This window comes from Hemicordylus capensis, chromosome 3, assembly GCF_027244095.1.
Source record: "Hemicordylus capensis ecotype Gifberg chromosome 3, rHemCap1.1.pri, whole genome shotgun sequence".
Classification (NCBI taxonomy): domain Eukaryota; kingdom Metazoa; phylum Chordata; class Lepidosauria; order Squamata; family Cordylidae; genus Hemicordylus; species Hemicordylus capensis.
In genome coordinates this window covers 132,706,771-132,721,063 of record NC_069659.1, presented here as the reverse complement: position 1 = coordinate 132,721,063, position 14,293 = coordinate 132,706,771, and the positions used below count along the sequence as shown (strand labels likewise).

General features: G+C 46.7%; 1 protein-coding gene and 1 long non-coding RNA gene across 6 annotated transcripts in view; one reads left to right on the top strand and one right to left on the bottom strand.

The window, feature by feature from the left end:
• LOC128349611 (uncharacterized) overlaps positions 1–4,466 on the bottom strand; it is a 41,604-nt gene extending 37,138 nt beyond the window's left edge. Inside the window, exon 1 of the long non-coding RNA XR_008318878.1 lies at positions 3,631–4,466. This is a non-coding gene — a long non-coding RNA (uncharacterized LOC128349611). The remainder of the gene's footprint in view (positions 1–3,630) is intronic.
• Positions 4,352–14,293, top strand: part of REV1 (REV1 DNA directed polymerase) — a 113,055-nt gene continuing 103,113 nt past the window's right edge. Inside the window, exon 1 of one of the 5 annotated variants that reach the window (XM_053306207.1) lies at positions 4,352–4,902. The gene's annotated coding sequence lies outside the window, so the exon portion shown is untranslated. The remainder of the gene's footprint in view (positions 4,903–14,293) is intronic. The other 4 variants (XM_053306209.1, XM_053306205.1, XM_053306208.1 and 1 more) reach the window with 4 other exon arrangements.

Here is a 14,293-nt window from a genome sequence, read left to right as displayed (position 1 = left end):
TATCTCTCATGGGTTCTGTGAGGTTCAATAAACCAAAGACAATCAGATTAAATTGGTAAAACTGGAATCTGAATATCTGAGGCACTCAGACATTAGCCAATTATGCTGGCCAGGGAGTAAAGGGGGGAAAGGAGGGGGATACTTTAAGAAGATACATGGAACATTAGCTGAAGAATATGAAAAGTTTTAAAGAATCACGTTGCATAGAAATATCTTGTTTGTATAATTCAAATTATTTTTGTAAGCCAAGTCAAGTATATATAAGAAAATAGGCATTAAAAATTATTCTAAATAAATAAAATGCTCCGGTGTGTGGGGAGAAACCTGTGTACATTTTAATTCACCCCATATTTGATGATCACACAAATGACAATAGGCAGCATCCAGACTAGCTAGTCATAAACCCAACTGAAATAAATTAGACAAGTTAGTCATAACTTTTCAGAGTAAACTAAGTCATGACCAAGTCCCATTAATTTCAATGGGACTTAGTTTATTCTGGATGCTGCCCACTGCCTGTTGTGCTGAATGTACAACCACTAGGCAGGCCACCAAGTTGCCAGTTGTGAATGGGGTGTGTGTGTCTACAAATGACTGGGGCAAAAACTAGCCTCTGTGTAGACACACGTCTGGAAAACAGAGTTATGCCCAAGTGTGAACAATCATGGTTTCCAACATTCCATTGCTCAAATAAGGGACACGGGGAAGCGAATATGTAAGTGGGGTAATCAGGAGCCTGTGTAGCAGTCCTGTATGTGTTTTAACCACTTTCAATGTAGACTATTTGCAACTTGCAACTTAGATTGCTTTGCATCTGCTTTTTGATTTAAACATTGTAACCCAGACTGGGTGTGATGTAATTTTGTTTTCTAGAAAGAGAAGCACTATCTAGTAGTTATCACCTGCATGGTTTTCATTATCCATTCCTTATACCTGGAGAATGGTAAGTGAACCCATCATTAATAGCTGTTGATGTTTTTGTTAATGTCCCCAGTACTGGACTGTTGGCAACTCTCGTACCTGCGCCCACCAGAACCACAGAGTACTCTGGTAGGGAGAGAGATGGGAAAGGAGTTGAAATGCATACAGCCGCAGGGGCCTTTAAGACACAGAAGGAGAACTTGAAGTAGTAGTAGGTTCTTTAATTTTTATAGTTTTCCATTTTTTGCTTAAAATAACGTTTAACTTAAATTTTTAAAAAACTATTTTAAATATGGTTTTAGCCTGGTTTAACTTAACTTGTTTAACTTTATTAGTCTTATTTTACATTGTATCTATATTGTTAATGTTGTGAGCCACCTCCGAGCAGTAGTGTAGTGGAGGATAGGGATGTGCACGAACCAGTTCGGAGGCCATGTTAGAGGCCTCCGAACCGGTTCGGAACCAGACCGGTCTGGCGGTCCGGCACTGGGGGGGGTGTACCTTTAAGGGTGGGGGGTAGTACTTACCCCTCCCGCCGCTCTTCCCCCTCCGGCGCTGCATTTAAGATCGAAGTTTTGGGGACGGCAGCATTCCTCCCTGCTGCCCCTGCCCCGTCGTTGCCCGGAAGTCGAGTAAATACGAGCACACATGCGCCCGTCGCGGCTCACACGGACCTGTTGCCACTGTGCGCGTGCGTGCCGCAACAAGCACATTTGTGCTCGTATTTACTCAACTTCTGGGCAACGACGGGGGCAGGGGCGGCAGGGAGGAACGCTGCCGCCCCCAAAACTTCGATCTTAAATGCAGCGCCGGAGGGGGAAGAGCGGCGGGAGGGGTAAGTTCTACACCCCCCGCCCTTAAAGGTACACCCCCCTCAGTGCCAGACCGCGCCGCAGTGGTTCCGTGCACACCACTACTGGAGGAGAAGGGAATAAATATTTTAAATACATAAATTGTTAGTAGTAGAAATAGTCATTTAATCAGCAGCATGCACTCAGTGGTGCTCTGACCCCTGGATTTTGGGGATGAGGTCCAGAGCCACCACAGCCTCTGGGGGGCCCCAAATCCTCTTTAGTCTGTCCTGGGTGGTGTGACAGCTGCTGGCCCACACTGCGCCGGACGACTGAGTGTGATTTTGACCTGTGCTTGGTCCTTTAGAGACAGAGCGGGGAGTGGGGAAAGAAAAATGTGGAATGGGAATATATTGAGTGTTGAAACGTTCCTGCTATTTGCATAAATATACCCCACATGTTAAAAATACTGTGTTTGTCACAGTCTGTGAGAAGAGCTTCTGTCGGGTCTGCGGGGAGAGCGGGCTTAGCCCGCACTCCCTGCCAAAGATCAAAGGGCAGCCCTGGAGCAGCCAGATCAGCCACCCACACAACTGATGGCTCCATCACAGAGCCAGTGGGGGCTGCACGGCCCCTAGAAGTCCCAGGATGCCCCACGCAAATGCGCAGGGCATCGTGCAGAGACCCCCGAGCTCAGGAGGCTGGCTGCAGCCTCCTGGTCTGGGGTCTACTCATGTGTCGCTACACACCAAGGTAACACACAAGCAAAGAAATGAGGTTAATAGAGTGCTCGCTCTGTTAACCTCATTTAAGGGGAGGGTGTTCTAGGCGGGCTAGCTGCCTTGGGAACACCGGGCTTGCCCATGAGCCTGATGGTTCCCACGATCAATGGAAAGCGGGCTAAGTCCGCTTTCCGTTGATCATGGGAATAGCCTCAGTGTGTGTGTGTAGGGGGATGATGCTTAATTTGGAGCGGGGGGAGGGGTCTGGGGTAGGGCTCCAAAGGCCTTTAGATCCAGGCTCCAAAATTACCTAAGTGCACCTAATGGCACAGCATGGAAATGGCTTGACTACCAAGCCAGAGGTTGCTGGTTCAACCCCCCACTGGTATGTTTCCGAGACTATGGGAAACACCAATATCAGGCAGCAGTGATATAGAGGATTGCCAACTATCCCTCATTATGTGGAACGTCCCTCATTTCAGGGATGAAATCAGGGGCGTAACAAGGCTGGAGTGGGCCTGGAGACAAAATTTTAAAATGGGCCCTTTGCTGATACACACACACACTTCACAATATATAGTCATGTGACTTGCCTCTGGGGGCCCCCTCGAGGCTGGGGCCCCCCAGGCAGCTGCCTCCCCTTGCCTAATAGTAGTTATGCCCCTGGATGAAATATTGATCCCTATAGGGACAGCATATGTCCCTCATTTTGGTGGCAGGGCAAGCAGCTTCTTATTTTGAGAAGTTTTTGGTTGAAAAGTGGTATAACTTGAATATGTTCTAAATAATAACAATGCTGGCATTATTTAATAGCATATAATTCAATTACAATGATACTCAGGCTCTTGATTACCACTGCATATAACTCCCACCCCCAGCCAGCCTCCCCCCCGCACTTATGTCCCTCATTCTGGCAATAAAATGTTGGCAACCCTAGCGATACAGGAAGATGCTGAAAGGCATCAGCTCATACTGTGCGGGAGGAGGCAATGGTAAACCTCCCTCCTGTATTCTACCAAAGACAGTCACAGGGCTCTGTGGTCTCTAGGAGTCGAAATCAACTTGATGGCACACTTTACTTTTGCATGCACCTTATCTGCCATACTGAAAAAGATTATTTGAATTACATTTTTCTTCAAATACTGATCATTTGCATTGCCTTTCTATCATTATTAGAGATAGCGTTGAATTTTTACCTTATATCAGGAATATTGTTGAGGCAATGGTGCCCTTCCCATGATAGCAGGAGGTTTCCCCATGAACAAGGGATACACGGCGTCAATTTAGGGCTGAAATAAGGAACTAACCCTGCTAATAAGGGACTGCGGGTAAGCCTGCCTAGTCTGGCTGACGCGTAGCAGCTGTAGCGCACTGCTGTATGTTTGTCTGCATGTACGTGGAACGGGGGAGAAAAGGAGCTGGCTGATGGTGATGACGGCGAGCGTGTGGAGGCGCGTGCACACACTGACCTCGGTGTTTTTCATGTCCGGGCTTGATTCCACACGCACCCCCGTACCCACTAGGCGACACGACGCGGGGCGGGGGTTGCCTGTGCAAACAAGCCCGGGCATGAAAACACAGACCCATTACAACCCTCCACAGTTTCGCCATGGACCCGTGCGGGGGCTTTGTGCCTGCGTGCTGCTCCCCTGCTTCAAGCTGCCTGTGTGTATCAGGAAGCAGGCTCCGCTCCCGCAGCCAGCACAGCGTGAATGAGCAACACGGCTATTCTGAGCTGCAGTTCGTGAAAGTCGCGCTAGGGCTCGGCGCGCGCGCGCGTGTGTTTCTATATCCATCTCGCTCGTCTATATATAGCACTCCCTTAGTGCAGGGCTATCCCTTCCCCTCTCCCGCGTCTCTAGTGTTTCATTTGTGACTGAGGCGAATAGCGCTCCCTTCTTCTCTCCCCCTTTAGAGGGCGCTCCGACTTCGCCTGTCTGCTCCTCGGAGGAGTCAGCAACCCGCAGCGCGAGGAAGGGAAGGAAGCGAGAAGCAGGGAGGGAGGGAGAAGGAGGGCTCCAGACATCACGTGAGGCGGTGAAGCTTAATTAAAACACACACACACAAAACAACCCCACTCTCGACAGTGGTTGAGAGAGGCTGCCGCTTTAGGGCACGCGACTCCTTAGCGGCGCGAGCCACTAGAGGGCGCAGCCTCAGGGCCGGAAGGCCGCTTGGCTGTTGCGAACGGAGGGTGGTTGATCGCGTGAAAAAGAGCGAGCGAGCGAGAGAGAGGCGGGTACAGGCAGGCAAGCAGCGACGGTTGGTGGCGCGAGACTTGCCGCGCGCCGTGCGTGACGCGGCGTTCTGAGAGAAGAGGGAGGTCGGAGGAGGAGGAGTGACGAGGTGAAGGCAGGCGAGGCGAAGTGTGCTGCTGTTGCGGCGGCGGGCTGCGTGAGGGGGACGCGATGTGAAGCTTCCTCTCGGCCCGACAGGGCAGACGGCCGGCCGAGACGCGGCTGTGGCAGGTGAGAAAGCGGCGTTGCCGGCTCCTTTTGACTCCCTTCTTCCTTGGGCGGACACAACGGCACAACCCCACTGCCCATGTCCGCCTCGCCTTCCGTGAGAGGGGAGGCCCCGCAGCAGTTCCGGGCCCACCACAGCTTGGCCTCTGCTCCACCAGAGGAGCGCGGATTATGTAAGCAAAGCCGTCGGTTGTCAGCCCTTGCCAAGCAGGCTGCTGCCGGGGTCAGGCAACCCCGGCTTCCTCTGGCAGCGGGTTGTGGGGTGTGTGTGTGTGTGTGTGTGTATTGATACATACGGCCTCCTGAAAGGTCCGAGCTTGCAGTTGCTGTCTTTAGTTCCGAACTATCGTCTGCACCCCGTACACGTTCAGGAAACCATGGCGGTGTGTGCAGCGTTTCATCACTGCAGCCGTTTGCAGCTCACTATCGTGCTCTTCATTAAGCTGTAGGGACTTAGCAAGGGGTGGGCAGTCTGGTTATCTTGCCCTGTGCATTCAAAGACGCGGGGCTGTTGAGCTTTTAACAGCAAGGAGGAAAAGGGGGGTATTTTTTGACGCTCCTCCTGCCACCTTCCGCTTTGCTTTTGATCCGTTGTTAAAGGTGGGATCGGGACGCTAGTTGCGTCTATTATAAAACAAGGTACCCGTTGTTCAGACTCCTTGTTTAAAGCGGATGGAGGGGATGAAAGAATGGTCAGTGCCAGCTGACATTTGGTGCATGTTAGATGCAACAGGGTTTCCTTACTGAATCTGTTTTTCTTTTAAAAGTGTCCTCAGTTTATATAAAGCGATTGAGCAGACAGTTACGCCTTTTGTGGTTTCATTGAGCAGATCGTGAATGATCACTTTAACTTTGTGACAAAGAACCATTCAACTTGTGCCTTGCACAATTCCAAAATTCTGGCGAAATAATAAGATTGTGCTTGTTAATTATGCTGCTCCAGAGGTATAGAACAAAAAGGTCAGAGAGAGGCTTCTGTACATCTCTCTTTATTCACTTAATCAGTAGTGGTTCCAGAGATTGTAGTTGGACAAGGCCCCTATGCTTTGTTGGACTCAAGATAATTAACACACACAGTCCCTGCAGACATTTAATTTGCCATCTTGTTTGTTGTGTGGTCTTAACTTCTCTCTGGCATTGTCCATTTCCCATATCTGTAGTAAACAGGGCTTTCTTCCATGAGACTTCACTTCCAAGCTAGTGTGAATAGGATTTTAACCTGGCGCATGATTAGACTGTTCATTGGGTCTTTTCCACTAATCCAGTGACATTTAGATACATAATAGGAAGAATTTTGCCATATTTGCAGATGAGTTGAAGACAGCTGCCTCAATCCAGATGAAATTACATTTACTTGAAGTTTGCTACTCTCTTGTTGTTGTTAAGTATAAAAATGCTAAAGTAGTTAAGTGGTTGCCATGTAAGATAAAATAAATAAAATATAATCATGTATGATACACAGTTTGAAAGATAGAGGCAGCAAGTCTCCCACATACTCACAAAGCTGTCTCTTACGGAATTGGACCATTTTGGTCTCAAGGTCAGCATCGTCTACACAGACTGGCAGTAGTTCTCTAGGGTTTCAGATGGAGATATTTTTCCAGCCCTACATAGAGATGCCAGGCATTGAACCTGGGACCTTCTGCATACAAAGCAACTGCTCTACCACTAAGCTACAACCAGTGGTTCCCTCTAAGGCATGTACATGTGTGTGCGCTCACACATTTTTTGATGTCCACTCAGGTTAAATCAGGAAGGTCCCACTCTGAATGCACATGTGCACACACTGCCTTGATATTGCAACCCAGAACAAAACTCATTCTGCACACAGATGAAAAAAATTAAAGTGAACATTGGCTGTAACTACTAGGGATGTGCACGAAGTGGTCTGGAGGCCATTGTAGAGGCCTCTGAACCGGTTTGAATGTGGTGCCGTTTGAAGGTCCAACGCCGGGGGGTGGTTCTTTAGGGGTGGGGGAGGGTGCACTCCCCCCCACCCGCTGTTCTTCCCCTACCGGTGCTCCGTTTTTTGGAAAGCATATGAGGTGGCAGCGTACCTCCCTGCCGCCCCTTCCCCCATTCTTGGCCGGAAGTAACATCTGAGCCTGCGCTGGGCTCCCGTGCGAATGTCATGCCTGGCGCACGACGTGAGCGCATGTGTGCAGGGCCTGGGTGCAAGCGCAGATGTTACTTCCTGCTGAGAATGGGGGAAGGGGCAGCAGGGAGGTATGCTGCTGCCCCATATGCTTTCCAAAAAATGGAGCGCTGGCAGGGGAACAGCATCAGGGGGTGTAAGTGCACCCTCCCCCCACCCTTAAAGAACCACCACCCCAGCATCAAACCGCAGCTCCATGTTTCCGTGCACGCCACTAATAACTACGATATGATGAATCATACTTAATTGATTGCCTTAAAATTGTAAGATGTGTCAGAAAGGGAATCTAAAGGGATGGTAGTAAGTTTTACTGTGCTTCAGGTTAGCTTTCTAGCAAATTTAATGGAGGAAATATATTTTATTCATTTATTATACACAATTGTTTGTTTTGTTTTGGTCACATTTAGATACTGCCCTATATAAAATCTCAGGGCAGCTTACAATGTAACCAAACCAAAACCTAAAAATCATATAAACAGATACAATTTCTATAAATAAATCTATACCTTGTTCTTTGGAAAAAAACAATTCCAGGGCAGCTTACAGTATCTATACAAGACAATAAAAACAACAAAGAACAAAGAAATAGATAAAATTGTAGCATAAAATACTGTTGTCAAATTTTAAGGGCCTGGAAAAAATACAAAAATTATCCTGGTGGCAAAGAGACTCAAGTGTGTGCATGCCTGACAAGCCTCCTTGGGGAGAACATGGACTCCCACAACTTTGAAAGTCCTTTTCCTATTCACCACCTGCCTCACCTCATATGGTGATTGAACATAGAGGATGGGCACAGGTGGTTACAACAGTTGAAGACCTCAGTACATAGGCAGCTTGATATGAGAGTAGGCAGTCCTTCAGGTATCCAGGTTCCAAACTGTCTAGGTCTTTAAAGGTGAGCACCAGCACTATGAATTGTGCTCAGAAATAGACTGGAAACATTGGGGCTGTTTATGTACTGGCAAAGTATGTCCCCAACTTCTGGCCCAGGTTAATAGCCTAGCGGTTGTATTTTCAACTAAGAAGTTTCTGAGCTGTCCTCAAAGGCAGCTACATATGCAACATTGTTGAGGACATATCTCATCAATGTTCATTACAATAGCCTAAACTTTGGTTTCCAGAGAATAGATAATGGCCAGACTGTGTGATGTTTCACAAATTGGTGAGCAGATTGTTTGACAAAGATAGGAGAACTGGTCTTGTGGTAGCAAGCACGACTTGTCCCCTTAGCTAAGCAAGGTCCATCCTGGTTCCATATGAATGGGAGACTAGAAGTGTGAACACTGTAAAAGATATTCCCCTCAGGAGATGGAGCCACTCTGGGAAAAGCAGAAGGTTCCAAGTTCCCTCCCTGGCTTCTCCAAGATGGAGCTGAGGGAGATTCCTGCCTGCAACCTTGAAGAAGCTGCTGCCAGTCTGTGTAGATAATACTGAGCTAGATAGACTTATGGTCTGACTCAGTATATGGCAGCTTTCTGTGTTACACCATGTGGAGAATGTTGTCTGAAGTTGTTGCCAGATTTGGCTTGCGGCTCATTTGACCCACGAGTATACCCCTTAGGTTCTGGCACAAGAATTAACCAGCGTCTGGAAAGATTTTCTCTACAGGAGGGGCTGAAGTGGTGAATAGTATTCCATGTTATATGGATACTATTTGGGCTTCTAGTGACGAAGCTGGATCTATAAGCAACCCTGGTAAATGTGGCCCTTCAGACAAAATTTGCAACCCCATCCAGAAGAGGTTGAATACCACCTAAATAAAAATATCAGGGTTTGCAGGTGGAAGGGAGGAGCAGAACTTTAACAAAATTATTAACTTTTTCTTCAACCAAGAATCGGTATAGTGAAATTACAGTTACTTACATCCTGACGTGCTTAAAAAAAACACAACTCTCCCTCATCTCCCCTTTTCCATTTGAACACTTCACACAGAGCAATAAATATAAATTACATAGGCTTCTAAAGAAAAATGGATATAGACCAGTCTATAGACGTCTGTGAACATACTCTCATGTCATCACATACTTAGGTCCATAGGTTTTAGTTGAAGTATATACTTAGTTCTTCTATAGAAAAAGATGTAGCCTAACAGTGCTTAACTTTGGCTGGATTTCCCCTTTGTTTTTATGGCAGATTCTTTCAAGAAATGTATCTTTGTTACCTGTGGTTTTGGTAAAAGTGCAAGAACCTATTTCTTGTATTGATTTCTGCATCTAAGGAGTAGTAATTTGTTTCAGCCCAGTTAAAGTGGTCCTGTCCAAACAATTAACCACTCTTCATTTTTTCTATGGTCATAGTACATGTGAATGCCTAAGCCATGCTTAAGGATTGACAGTAAACCTGGATGGATAAGATGGTTGGAAATAGATTTGCAAAGCACAATGTTTAAATATGTTCACCACCTAGAGATGTATATATCAAATACTGTATTATATATCCACTGAGCAAATGGTGAGAGAGGCTGTTTTCCCCTTTGATCTAGCCTTTCTGTTTGCAAGATGACAAGCAATCTCACTGGTGTAGTAAAATTGTGCATGGTGTGTAGAACCAGGGGTCATCTTATGAACCTGATTGCCAAGAAATTCAGGACCAACAAAAGGACCAACTTTTTCACACAATGCAACCAGAGGTGCACTTAGGTAATTTTGGACCTAATGGCCTTTGGAGCAGTATTCTCTCTAATTTTTTTCATCTGTGTGCAGAATGCATGTTGTTCTGGGCAGCAGTATCAAGGCATTGTGTGCACACATGCACTCAGAGTGGGGCCTTCCTGATTCAACATGAGCTGGATCTAAAATTTACTGAGCAGACATCAAAAATGTGTGAGCACACGCATGTGCACATGCCTTAGAGGGAACACAGCTTTGGAGGCCCCCCTGCTGCAAGTTAAGCATCATTTTTTAACATGTAGGTTCTTGAGAGCACAAACCACACCACCCATGACAGACTAAAGATGATTTGGGCCTCCAGGGGATTTGAAGGCCCTGGATCTCAGCCTGAAATCCAGAGGTAAGAGTGCCTCTGCATGTAGCAGAGAGCCAGCATAGCATAGTAGTTAGAGTGATGGACTAGGACCAGTACTGGGAAGACCTGAGTTCAAATTCCCATTCAGCCATGAAACTCACTGGGTGACTCTGGGCCAGCCACTAATCTCTCAGCCTAACCTACCTCACAGGGTTGTTGTAAGGATAAACATAACCATGTATACCACTCTGGGCTCCTTGGAGGAAGAGTGGGATATAAGTGGGATATTTATATATAATAAATAAAATGTAGGGCTCTATCCCTGCTCTCATAACCAGAGTGAGTGAATGTGTGTAGGGCAGGGGTGCACAACTCGAACACCCTGGTGAGCCTGAATCAACTCTGACTCGATGTGTGGGGGCCGAGGTCAGTTTTCAGTGCATTGATTATTGAATTAAAATTATTAAAATAAAAATTAATAAAGCAATATTGAAATAGATATAATTTTAAAACAAAAACCAGACAACTAGGGCTGTCTGTGCAGGTCTGCTCAAATTACTACAGTATATTGGCACTATTCCCCACAATCTACTTGTAGATTTGCAAAGATTTCTCCACCTTTGCATTAATTCTTCTCTCCCCTACTCTGTATTCATTCAGAAATCAGCATCCCAACTATGTTTAATCATAGCAAGGGTTAAGTTTTTCTAACATGTGCACACACACACACACACCCCATCACCATCAGTCTCTATCAGAATGCACTAAATCCATCCCCGCCCAGCAAAGAAAACCCCATCCAGGCAATATAAATAGGAAGTACGAGGCAAGTTCAACATTTGCTGTACTTCCATGAGCCCTGGCCATCTTAAAGTGTGCCTTCAAGTCGATTTCGACTTCTCACACCCACAGAGCCCTGTGGTTTTCTTTGGAAGAATACAGGAGGGGTTTACCATTGCTTCCTCCCGTGCAGTATGCCTTTCAGCATCTTCCTATATCGCTGCTGCCCAATATAGTACCAGCGGGGATTCGAACTGGTAAACTTCTGCTTGTTAGTCAAGCATTTCCCCGCTGCGCCACTTAAGGTGACAGCCATCTTAAACACCCCCTCAAAACAGAAAACTGCAGGTGAGAAGAGACTGTATCCCACACAGCTCCCACTGCAGCTTCTTGAGTCAGGACGGCAATGTATTGAAAAAATCAGGAGAGACTTCCTAAATTTGTAGTCCTGTGCGCAGTTACCTGGGAATAGGTCGCACTGAATTGAGTGGGGCTTACTCCTGAGTAAACATGCTTAGACTTGCCTAGCAGCAAGGCAATCACCTTTTAAAAAACTGTTCTGTCTATTTCACCGACAAGGTTAGGATTGCAGCCTAAAACACTTTGGACAAGCTTTTAATGTTTGGATGTTCTTTTAAATGTGAGAACCGATGAAGGGATTATTTTAGAGAGCTAGCAGCCATGAGGATTTGGCGAGAGGTGACTGTAGGCAGCAGCCTCGGGCCATTTGTCCCACTGTACTCTATATCACGAAAACATGGCTGGATTGAGGTTTGGGAGGGCTCACTTAGGAGACTAAATGGATGAGTTTTCACCTCGGAAGAATGGTAGCGAAGGGAGCAGCCTGATAGCTTGATTCCACATAGCTTGATGGAGGGGAGTATGTGGGGATCTCCAGAAATAGCTTCAGAGTTGGCAAAGGTGGGGACGAAAAGGCTTTTAAAGGTGGAGGAGAAATTTTGAACGTGTGATTCAACTCCAGGAAGCACTTTTGCAGGAAGCTCAAAGCACAGTGGAAACAATATAGGTTTGTGATATGCTTTACAGCAGGGGCTGAGGCTCTCATTTTCTTTCCAACACTTTGCACAGCAATTTTGAGCTGCAGCCCACCCACCCCCTCCTCATATATACCTTTCTGCATGCTGCTTCCTCCATTCACCAACATTATCCTGCTTCTCCAGTTGGGACTAACTTACCCAACATTGGGTAAGTGCATCCAACATTGATTTCCTCCATTTCCCAGATTTCCTGCCTTCCAAGCGAAGATCTTTTGCCTTGCATGTCATTGTTAGAAGACTAAGCAGTATGTTTTTCATTCCTTGTTTATCAGAGATAGCTACCTGTGGAGATTTCTGTTCTGCTTCTTTTCTGTCTGCTGTCGGAGTCAGAGTGTCAGTCAAAAGCAAAAGAGGACGACAGTGGGCGGCTCATAGGCTACTGCTCTCCTTCCTCTTCCTCCCTGCTTTTCCTCTCCCTCCAGCCAGGTGTGCGTGCAGCCAGGCAGCGGAACTCCTTCCCCTAAGTCACAGCTAGCAGGATCTCTGCCGTGCTAAGGCCTCTCTCACTGCCTGCGGGGCTGTCGTCTCTGTCACTCAGGTTTCGGTGTGGCAGAGCAGAACACACATCATGGCCGCTAGCAGTGACGCGTCTCCATCCCCACTGAGGCCCCCCCCGGCCCCTACCACACTTACACTGAGGTGGTGGCCTGCGCAGATGGCTGGCAGCGGCACTACCCGGCGGCAGATGCGCCACGCACACAGTTGCTGAGAATTGGGGTGGCCAAGGGTGGCTGCCGCCATCATGGAGGGGAGGCTGGGGAGTGTTCGGAGGCCTCCCCCCCACCCCGCGGCAGCTCTGAACCCAGCTTGTTACCGACCCCCGCTAACTAGGCAAAGAGGCACTTTTTAAATGTGGTGATTCTCTTTATTTAGCTGGTGGAGAGTAACTGGCCCTATCCACCCCAGCACAGTACCTCCAGTGACTGTTGCTGGTGTCTATCTTATGTTTCTTTTTGGATTGTGCTTTGAAAACTTTTGTTGAAAAGCGGTATACAAATATTTGTTTTTGTTGACCTTTTCAAGCAGACTTCAGCCCTTGGTTACAGACCTCGGGTTGAGATTGGTAACAAGTTGGATTAACTGACTGCCAACTGGACTTGGGCATGTTCAGACGACATGCTGCAAATGGCCAGTGCCCTCACCGGCTGCTGCTACAGTGGATGCAACACTGACGGGCACCCGCCCCCCTGACGGGTGCATTGTGGGAGTTCTGGGGGCTAGGACTACATGTCCTGAGTTCCGTGCTGCAGGGGAAGCAGCAGAGCATCTGGGCATGCTGGATCATGTGCCCTGACTCTCCCAGACCCAGCAGCCGGATTGTTTGTAGAGAAGGCGTACTTCTGCTGCCTTTGCTGCTGCCTGTCCAAAAGTCTCTTCACATGATCGTGAGAAAGTGCTCGATGTATGTTAAGCTTTAGTCATCCGTCATTTCTATAATGCTATAGCAAGTAGTTGTAACTTAATGATAGCACACATGCTTTGCACACAAAAGGTCCCAGGTTCAATCTCTGGTTTCGCTAAGTATGGCTGGGGAAGTCCTCTGCCTGAAACCCTGGAAAGTCACTGCCAGTTGGGCAGAGTAGGGTTTGAGCAATTCAGTCTTGAAGGTTGAAACAAACGGATTGTTTTGCAAAAGTCCATTTGTAAGTTGAATGTTCATAACTCAAAACACTAATAGTTCCCAGGAGTTACTACTTTGTGTGTGTGGGTTGGTATTTGTAAGTTGGGGACTTCTTTAATGTAATATGTTATGGAGCTTTGTTTGTTTGAAAGTCGGATGTTTGTAACTTGGAAGTGTCTGTATTTGGGCAGTAAAAAACATCAAAATGAGGAGGAACAAGATTCATAACAGTGCTGTCCGTGTATACACAGAGCTATTGCGAGCCTGTTCATTGTAGCAAATAGTTTGTGAACAGTAAGTACTTAGCCACACTATTTGGCTGACCAGCTGTGATGCTTCCAAAAGCTAAAAGTTCAATGATATAAAACAAGAATTGGGCCTACTTCAAATAGTGCTTCAAATTATTAACGGGTAGGGGAGGCATGTTGTTGACCAGGTAAAGTCATTTTGCATAGATTACACTTTTAGAAAAGTTCAAGAAAATAAATATATAATAGTTTTTTTTCTATCTTTTCTTTTTACAATGTGAGCCCTTTGGGGACAGGGTTCCATCTTATTTGTTTGTTGTTTCTGTGTATAAACCGCCCTGAGCCATTTTTTGAAGGGCGGTATAGAAATCGAATTAACAACAACAACAATAATAATATATAACGTATCCCTGCAATTGGGCTCTGTACCAGAGGACTGGAAAGTAGCAAATGTAACACTGATTTTCAAAAAAAGCGATCCAGGGGCGATCCGGGAAATTACAGGCCAGTTAGCTTAACGTCCGTTCCAGGCAAATTGATGGAAAGCCTAATCAAGGATAAAATTGTA